Source organism: Molossus molossus, unplaced genomic scaffold (assembly GCF_014108415.1).
Source record: "Molossus molossus isolate mMolMol1 unplaced genomic scaffold, mMolMol1.p scaffold_m16_p_13, whole genome shotgun sequence".
In the NCBI taxonomy this organism is placed as follows: Eukaryota; Metazoa; Chordata; class Mammalia; order Chiroptera; family Molossidae; genus Molossus; species Molossus molossus.
Window position 1 is genome coordinate 71,690,768 of NW_023425348.1, and position 9,908 is coordinate 71,700,675.

A 9,908-nucleotide genomic window follows, 5' to 3' on the forward strand; every position below is an offset into this window, starting at 1 on the left:
AGTTACTCAGGAAATTGATTCAATTTCCTTCCAATGTTCTTCAATCGCTAACATAGACTTATCATCTATATCTTATTTTATTCTGTTCATGTTAATGCTATTTAAACTTTTATATGATGTTCATAAATATGAACACCGTTTATATACCTAAAGCCTGCTTACAAACTTTTCAAGGACACAGACTCCCTTCATTTCAATCACAGTAAATCCCTCTGACATTAATAGGAATTCCACATAAGTAGGAAAAGGATGAAAGAGCTCCTAAAACTCATACTGCTATAAAATATACACAAACGCTTGTTGGGTTCCTTTATTCATGGAGTTCAGTAAGTCAAATCAAGTGTAAGAAACTGTATCCAAAATGTGAATCTAAGTTAAATAAAAATATAAAACACAAGGCCAACTTGAGGCAATTTTCTGAAGAAAAGTCTCAGGTCAGATTTATCTAACAAATTCATATTCTGGCCAAATGTGGCTTGAAACATCTTTATTAAGTCAGTTAAAAGGTTTTTACAAAGGAATGGGACTGGGCCCCAGAGGGTGAAGTGGGGTGGGGGTCAAAGCTGGCTCTGAAGCTGACCAGCTCTTTAGGTCCAGGCTGACTTAACCACCTAGATGGCTTCCAAACTGACCCCGCTGAACCTCCTGCTACTGCTGCTGGCTGGGGATACATCCTCCTCAAATTCGAAAAGTACCAGCCACAGCCCCATGGATCCAGAGGACCTGCCAGGGAAAAACAAAGGAAACATCTCGGAGAGATTCCCCAAGAAAAAATCCACTCAACACACCATGTGCTCTTCCACCATGCTGACAAGCAACTCAACCATCCTAAAAGCCAATACCACCTCCCAGCCCTGCATCCAGTCAATAACTCAACTCATCCAACCAACTAAGCCCACTACTGGGCCCCCCTGCCCAGGTCCTGTCACTTACTGCCCTGACTTAGAGAGTCCTTCAGTGAAGACTATGTTGAGGAGGCTTAGATAGATTTCTCTATGAGGCTCTACAACACCTTCTCTGCAGTGAAGAAGGCTAAGACCAACAAAGCCTTCTCACCTTTCAGCATTCATAGCCTGCTCACTCAGGTCCTGCTTGGGGCTGGGGACAGCAACAAGAAAAATCTAGAGATTTTCCTCTCCTACCCCAAGGACTCTGCCCACATTCACCAGGCCCTGAAGGCCTTCATGTCCAAAGGCTTCACCTCAGCCTCTCAGATCTTCCACAGCCCACACTTGGCCATATGGGACACCTTTGTGAACAGCTCTCAGAACCTGTATGGCAGAACCAGAGTCCTGGAAAATGACAGTAATGTCAACTTGGAGCTCATAAACAGCTGGGTGGTGGAGAAGACCAACTACAAGATCAGCCAGCTGCTAGACAGCCTGCCCTCTGACACCCATATGGTCCTCCTCAATGTGATCTACCTAAGTAACAAGTGGAAGACAACATTTGATCATGCAAAAACTAAAAGGAGCCCTTTCATTTCAAATCCTCTGTGATAAAAGTGTCCATGATGATCAGTAAGAAGTATCTGGTGGTGCATTTCACTGACCCAACATTGAAGGCTAAGGTGGGGCAGCTGCAGCTATCTCACAACCTGAGTGTGGTGATTCTGGTACACCCAAACACAAAAAGCAATCTTAAAGACGTGAAGCAGGCTGTGAGCCCCTCTGTCTTCAAGGCCATCATGAGGAAGCTGGAGATAGCCAAGTTTCAGCCCATTCCTGATGATCCACCACATAAAGTCAAGAGCAACCAGAACATGCTGGCAGTCATGGAGAAACTAAAATTTTTTAAATTTTTCTTATGACCTCAACCTGTGTGACCTGACGAAGAACCCAGATCTTTAGATTTTTGCAATGTAGCACGAGATAGTACTGGAGCTGACACGGAACCTGGTAGAGCCCACTGTGGCCTCGGCTACATCTGCGGCCCGTATTTTGTTGATCTTTGAAGGGCAGCAGCCCTTCCTCTTCCTGCTCTGGGGCCAGAAGCACAGGTTCCTATCTTCCTGGGGTGGGTGTATGACTACAGAGCCTGAGACCTGCAGAAGCCAGGCTAGGCCAAGCCCTACCCTTCGAGCATCAGCTCGCCTAGTTGCAGCCCTTCTGCTGCCTGCCTGGACTTGCCCCCAGCCACCTTCCACCTCTCGTGTCCTCCACCTGAAGGGGTCCCTCAGTGTCTGATGAAGGGACCTGCTTCTAGTGTCCCTTCCCTGTGACTTACCAAACCAGATTTTCCAGCTTTCTCTGGTTTAAGTTCACTAGACTCTACAAATAAAACTTGGCAGACAATTAAAAAACAAAGAAACAAACATACAAACAATTTCACAAGACCTAGTAAGACCTGGACAGTCTTGGGGAAAACTATGGTATTATTTTGCGGTTAATTTCTACATCTTTATGCCTTTCCCCCTGCTCCCAACCAGCCCTCTGAACCATCAAGTGCTATTCTGTGGATACTCACTGGAGCTGACCACTATTACAGGCTCTAGAACTGTACTCAGATATAACATTAAAGAATTTTAGAGCCAGAAGGAAACAAAATTCTGAACTCCAACTACAATTCTGAAGGCTGAAGAATCAGAAAACCAGAAAGTTCAAATACTTTTTTCAAAGTCAAATAAGCTAATACTAATTCCAAATCTGTGTTTCATTTTGTGACTTACTCAGGGCCTAGGACTCAGTTTTGAAAAGTCTTCTTTTTTTTTGTTGTTATGAAGTAGCATTAAAAACAACAACCGAGCCCTGGCCAGTTTGGCTCAGCGGTTAGAGCGTCGGCCTGCGGTCCGGAGAGACCCGGGTTCGGTTCCCGCTAAGGGCACATACTTCGGTTGCAGTTTGTCCCCGGCCCTGGTTGGTCGTGCGGGTGGCAGCCACTCGATGTGTCCCTTCACGTCGATGTTTCTCTCTCTCTCTCCTTCCTCTCTCTCCCTCCCACTCCATCTGTACAAAAAATGGAAAAATATCCTCGGGTGAGGATAAACACAAAACAAAACAAACAAACAAAAAAACAACAACAACCGAGGAATAAATTTAACCAAGGAGGTAAAAGACCTATTCTCAAAAAATTATAAGACATTGAAGAAAGAAATATAAGAAGATACAAATAAATGGAAGCATATACCCTGCTCATAGATAGGAATAATCAACATCATTAAAATGATTACTCAAAGCAATCTATAGATTCAAAGCTATTCCTATCAAAACACCAATTGTGCTTTTCACAGAACTAGAACAAATAATTCAAAAATCTATATGGAATCACAAAAGACCCCAAATAGCTTCAGCAATCTTGAGAAAGAATAACAAAGTTGGAGGTATCACACTACCTGATATCAAACTATGCTACAAAGGCTATAGGAATCAAAACAGCACAGTGCTGGCATAAAACAGTCATGTAGATCAATGGAACAGAATAGAGAGCCCAGAAATAAATCCACGCGTATATGGTTAATTAATATTTGACAAAGGAAGCAAGACCATACAATGGGATAAAGATAGTCAACACAATAAATGGTGATAGAAAAATTGGACATATACATGCAAAAATATGAAACTAGACCACCTTCTTACACCATATAGAAGAATAAACTCAAAATGGATTAAAGACTTAAATGTAAGACTCAAAGCTATAAATCTCCTAAAAGAAAACATAGGTAGGCCATGGCCAGTTTGGCTCAGCAGTTAAAGCGTTGGTCTGTGGTCTGGAGAGACCCGGGTTCGGTTCCCGCTAAGGGCATGTACCTCGGTTGCAGTTTGTCCCCGGCCCTGTTTGGGTCATGGGGATGGCAGCCACTCGATGTGTCCCTTTCACGTCGATGTTTCTCTCTCTTCCTCTCTTCTCTCCCTCCCACTCTATCTGAACAAAAAATGAAAAAATGTCCTCGGGTGAGGATTAAAAAAAAGAAAACATAGGTAGTAAAATATCTGACATTTCTCTTAGCAATATTTTCTCTGATATATTTCCTCAGGCAAGGAAAACGAAAGAAAAAATAAATAAATGGGACTACAACAAACTAAAAAATGTTTGCACAGCCAAGGAAACTATCAACAAAATGAAAAGGCAATCTACTGAATGGAAGAAGATATTTGTCAATGATACATCAGAAAAGGGGTTAATATTCAAAATTTATAAAGAACTCATACAACTCAACAACAACAACAACAAAAAAGCAATTCAGTTTAAAAATGGCCATAGGACCTGACTTCTCAAAAGAAAACATACAGCCCTGGCCGGTTTGGCTCAGTGGTTAGAGCGTCGGCCTGCGGTCCAGAGAGACCCGGGTTCAGTTCCCGCTAAGGGCATGTACCTCAGTTGCAGTTTGTCCCCTGCCCTGGTTGCGTCATGCGGGTGGCAGCCACTCAATGTGTCCCTTTCACATCGATGTTTCTCTCTTCCTCTCTTTCCCTTCCACTCTATCTGAACAAAAAAATGGAAAAATGTCCTCGGATGAGGATTAAAAAAAAAAGAAAACATACAGATAGCCAATAGACATATGAAAAAATGCTCATCACTAGTCATCAGAGAAATGCAAATTAAAAGCATAATGAAATATCACTTTGCACCTGTCAGAATGACTACCATCAAGAAATTTACACACAACAAATGTTGTTAAGAATGTGGAGAAAAGGACTGTGGGAATGCAGATTGGTTCAGCCACTATGGAAAACATTATGGAGGGCCCTCAAAAAATTAAGAATGGAATTGCCTTATGACACAGCAATTCCACTTCTGCATATATATCTGAAAAAATCCAAAACACTAATTTGAAAGAATATATGCATCCCGAATGTTCACTGCAGCATTATTTATAATTTCCAAGATATGAAAGCAACCCAAGTGCCCATCAATAGATCAGTGGATAAAAAAGTGGGTGTACAGCCCAGCCAGTGTGGCTCAGGGGTTGAGCATTGACCCATGCACCAAGAAGTCGCTGGTTCAATTCCTGGTCAGGGCACATGCCCAGGTTGTGGACCTGATCCCCAGTGGAGGGTATACAGGAAGCGACCACTCAGTGTTCTCTCTCATGTTTCTATCTCTCCCTCTCTCTTCCTCTCTCTCTAAAAAATAAAAAAAAGTGGGTGTACATATATACAATGGAATATAACTTGGACATTAAAAAAAGAATAAGCCGCCCTGGCTGGTTTGGCTCAGCGGTTAGAGCGTCGGCCTGCGGTCCAGAGAGACCTGGGTTTGGTTTCCACTAAGGGCATGTACCTCGGTTGCAGTTTGTCCCTGGTTCTGGTTGGGTCATGCAGGTGGCAGCCACTCGATGTGTCCCTTTCACGTCCATGTTTCTCTCTCTCTCTTCCTCTCTTTCCCTCCCGCTCTATCTGAATAAAAAATGGAAAAATGTCCTCAGGTGAGGATAAAAAAATAAAAAGAATAAGCCCAGGCCAGTTTGGCTCAGCGGTTAGAACGTCAGCCCGCGGACCAGTCCCTGGTTCAGTTCCTGCTAAGGTCACATACCTTGGTTGCAGACTGTCCCCAGCCCCCGTGAGGGTCATGTGGATGGCAACCAGTCAATATGTCTCTTTCACTATGACGTTTCTCTCTCTCTCTCTTCCCCATCTCTCCCTCCCACTCTATCTGAAGATAAATGAAAAAAAAAAAAAAAAAAAGTCCTCGGGTGAGGATAAAAAAACAAAACAAAAATAATGGCCCTGGCCGGTTTGTCTCAGTAGTTGGAGCATCGGCCTGCGGTCCACAGAGACTTGGGTTCGGTTCCCACTAGGGGTGCGTACCTTGGTTGCAGTTTGTCCCCAGTATTAGAAGGTATTAAGCTAAGAAAAATAAGTCAGAGAAAGACAAATAGTACATGATTTCACTTATATGTGGAATCTAAAGAACAATATAAATGAACAAACAAAAGAGAAATAGACTTATAGATACAGAGAACAGACTGATGTTTGCCAGAGGGGTAGGGGTGGGGTACTGGGTGAAAAAGGTGAAAGGATTAAGAAGCACAAATTGGTAGTTGTAAAACAGTCCTGGGGATGTAAGATACAGCATAGGAAATATAGTCAATAATATTGTGCTCCCTCCCACTCTATCTGAACAAAATATAGAAAAATGTCCTCGGGTGAGGATAAAAAAATAATAATAATATTGTAATAACTATGTATGGTGCCAGGTGGGTCCTGGAAATATCAGGGGAAACATTTTGGAAAGTATATGATTATCTAACTACTATGATGTACACCTGAAACTAATACAAAAATAGTATTGACTGTAAACTATAATTGAAAAATAAAAAAATTAAAATTAAAAACAAACAAAAAACTAGTCTTCCATGTAGACTTTTCCCAGGTAGTTAACCTCCCCAGGTGCAAATCACAGAGTTAGCCATAAAGGTAGAATAGTCAGGGTATCTTCTGGACAGTATGAACAGTGGAGCCAGGATGGTATTGTTATCAGAGAAATGTGTGGATTGTCTTTCTTCATTACTAGTGGGAGTGGGGGTCCTTATGATATCTAGAGAAAAAGAATTTTCTAAGACTCACGTGGGAGGATGAAATGGTGAAAGATGTGCAGCTGGGGATTAAGTGAAACTAGAAGCAAAGCCAGTATCTGAAGTTTCCATTCCACGTTGCAGCTGGGTGTGGTTTAGCATTAAGCTAGTTGCAGTCCATTAGTCCACTGTGTGTGGGGTCCACATGGCCGTGAGCCATGTGGGTGAATGCAGTAGGATAGGAGCCCCCGCAAGCCAGGAGCCCTGTGCAACACGCCAAGAGGCAAGAGAGCAAACCCCTTTGTTTAGGAGATTAAATATGTTAAATCTTCCCGCAATTGAAGTGGCCACGCCTACTCTGCCCAATGACCTGTTCCCAGGTATGACTGATAGGTAAGTTCTTTCCCTATTTTCAGACTTTACTGGGTGTGCATCTACACTGCAGCTTCCTAGCAAAGCTGCACAAATGGCATGACTATACTATTTGGCCTTCCCTTCGCTCTTTTCCTAGGTGGAATTACAATGGTATCATTATGAGGAAGAAGATTGTCACAACAGAGAATTCTGATTTGGTAAGACTAATGTGGGGCCACAGGCAGGCAAAATTTTCAAAGCCCCCCCATTTAATTCTGGTACTAACCCCTTGTTGACATGCAAAGAAAAAGAAATCTCTGGACCTATAAAAACATTCTGAAATTCAAAAGTAAGGAACCACCTAGAAAATGTGTCAACAAAGTTTTGTTTTGTTTTTGTTTGTTTTTTTAAGAAGGCAGATAGTAAATATCTTGGGTTTTGCAGGCCATACCGTCTGTGGCAACTAGACAGTTGCATTATAGTATGAAACAGCAATTGCTGCCTTTACAGGGCAAAAGCAGCCATTGATGCTACATAAATGAAGGGCATGGCTGTATTACAATACAATTATTTACAAAAACAGGTAGCTGAGAGCTGTGGTTTACTTACCCCTGACCTGGAATAATCAGAGGAGTGGCCCCCCCTAAAGTAAATTCACTACAAAACAAACGTTTAGAAAATTTTCCAATTTTTATTCTCAATAAGATCCAAGAATAAATTGCATTTATGACAACAAAATAAACATTCATAAAAATCAAACAATCTGAGAATTTACATTAGATTTAAAATATAATTACTAAATTTAAAATTGCACTGAATACAGTAAACAACAAAGTTGGAAGTAAAGTTGGTAAAGCAGAAGCAAACAGAAATTTAATCAAAATAAAGAAATAAAGGATCAGTGGGGGGGTGTGATATGAGAATAAGGAATAAATGCATGGAAGAAAGAGATGTTAATAAGAATTCTTAAAAGGGAAAGTAACTTGTGGAAAAGAGGGAATAATCAATTAAATGAAAAAAAAAATCTTTCTTAAATCAACAAACAAGTGCTGGTAAGGATGTGGAGAAAACAGAACTCTTGTGCACTGTAGGAATGCAGTCTGGTGCAGCCACTGTGGAAAACAATATGGAGTTTCCTCAAAAAGTTAAAGATGAAACTGCCTTTTGACCCAGCAATCCCACTTCTGGAACTATATCCTAAGAATCACAAAACACAAATTAAAAGGAATATATGCACCCCTATGTTCATCACAGTGCTATTCACTATAGCTAAGATCTGGAAATGGTCCAAGTTCCCATCAGTAGATGAGTGGATAAAAAAGCTGTGGTACACCCTGGCCGCTTTGGCTCAGTACTTAGAGCATTGGCCTGCAGACCAGAGAGTCCCAGGTTCGGTTCCGGCTAAGGGCATGTACCTCGGTTGCAGTTTGTCGCCGGCCCTGGCTGGGGTCATGTGGGTGGCAGCCACTCGATGTGTCTCTCTCACGCTGATGTTTCTCTCTCTCTCTCTCCCTCTCTCTCTCTCTCTTCCCCCTCTCTCCCTCCCACTCTATGTAAAGATAAATGCAAAAATGTCCTCAGGTGAGGATAAAAAAATAAAATAAAAAGCAGTGGTACATTTACACAATGGAATATTATGTGGCTGTAAAAGGAAGGAACTCTTACCTTTTTCGACAGCATGGATGGACTTGGAGACTATAATGCTAAGCAAAATAAGCCAGTCAGAGAAAGACAAATACCATATAATCTCACTTATATGTAGAATCGACTGAACAAAATAAGTTGATGAACAAAATAGAACCAGCGACGCGGATTCATGGTACAGACTGAACTATGTCAGAGAGGAGGTGAGTAGGGCAGATGGCATGACAGAAGGTGAAGAGAAGAGCCAAAGAGCACATATGCATAGCCCATGGACACAGACAACAATGTGGTGAGGGCCAGAGGGAGGGGAGGGCAGGGTCGGGGTGGATGGGGCACGAGAGGGGAAAGAGGAGGATATCTATAATTTAGCATGAGTAGGGAGTAGGGCACATATCAGATAAAACAAGATAGTCCATGTGTTGATAATTGTTGAAGTTGAGGGATGACTACTGTTCTTTCTACATTTGGAAGATGAGAACTATTTTTTCTATTTTTATAAATTTCCATGAGAAATAGAATTTCAAGTTATTATGGGCTTTTCATAATTATGATATAATACGGGTGTTAATGTTTTAATTATCACAATAAAGCACAGTGCTCACTCCAGCAGCACATATGAGGCAGGATAGCAAGAAGCTAGGAAAAGGCCCTGGCAAGTGGAATGGGGAGACGGAGACAGCTAGCTGAACAAACTGGCCGAGCCATTTACAGCCACATACGGAAAGTCACCAGGGTGGAAAGCCTCAGATGCCTAGTAACCGGCCAAATTTGCCTCCAGGGTGGCCATTCCTCCCCTGGCATATCGCTGGTCATGCACTTTAGACTCTCTGACCTTCCATATCACTGGCGGTTCAGTTTAGATCACCACCTGACCTTTCCTCCCTAGTGATAACATCTAGGCCTCAGCTGTATTTCAGCTCCAGGCCCAGAAAAACAGCAAAACCAGGTGAGGGAAGCCAGGACCAACTGCAATAACTAATGACCTAGGGCTGACCAATCAGTGGAGACCACAACCCTGAAAGGGTACACCTGAAGAGCTGATAAATATTCTATTGAGATCCTTCCCTAAGAATCCCCTAAACTCCCAGCCTTTAAAACCCTCAAGACGAAGGACCCAGTGCCTTTCCCTTCCTTCCCCTTCTTCCCTTTCAGGAGTGCACCTCCTAAATGCTAAGGATCCCCATGAGACTTGCAACCAGGACAGCACTGGCAGCTAATCTGGGGCCCAAGGTCCCCTTTGTTCTGACTCTCCAGTAAGCCCCTCCTTGACTCACTTCTTTCCCACAATGTGTCTAGGGAGCCAAAGCAGCCCCGCCCAGTCTCCTGTTGCTTCTTCTATCCTAGGCCCTTCTTGTTTCACTGTCCCCCGCTTTAATACACATATTCTCAATCACCTTGTCAAATCTTTCCTGCACAAAGTCAAGAGCCCACACACTACAGACCGGCTCTGGGCGCA

General features: G+C 42.6%; 1 pseudogene; it reads left to right on the forward strand.

Annotated features, from left to right (window-relative positions):
* Positions 1 to 615: 615 nt before the first annotated feature.
* On the forward strand, positions 616 to 2,041 carry LOC118628807 (annotated as a pseudogene).
* The last annotated feature ends 7,867 nt before the right edge of the window (positions 2,042 to 9,908 follow it).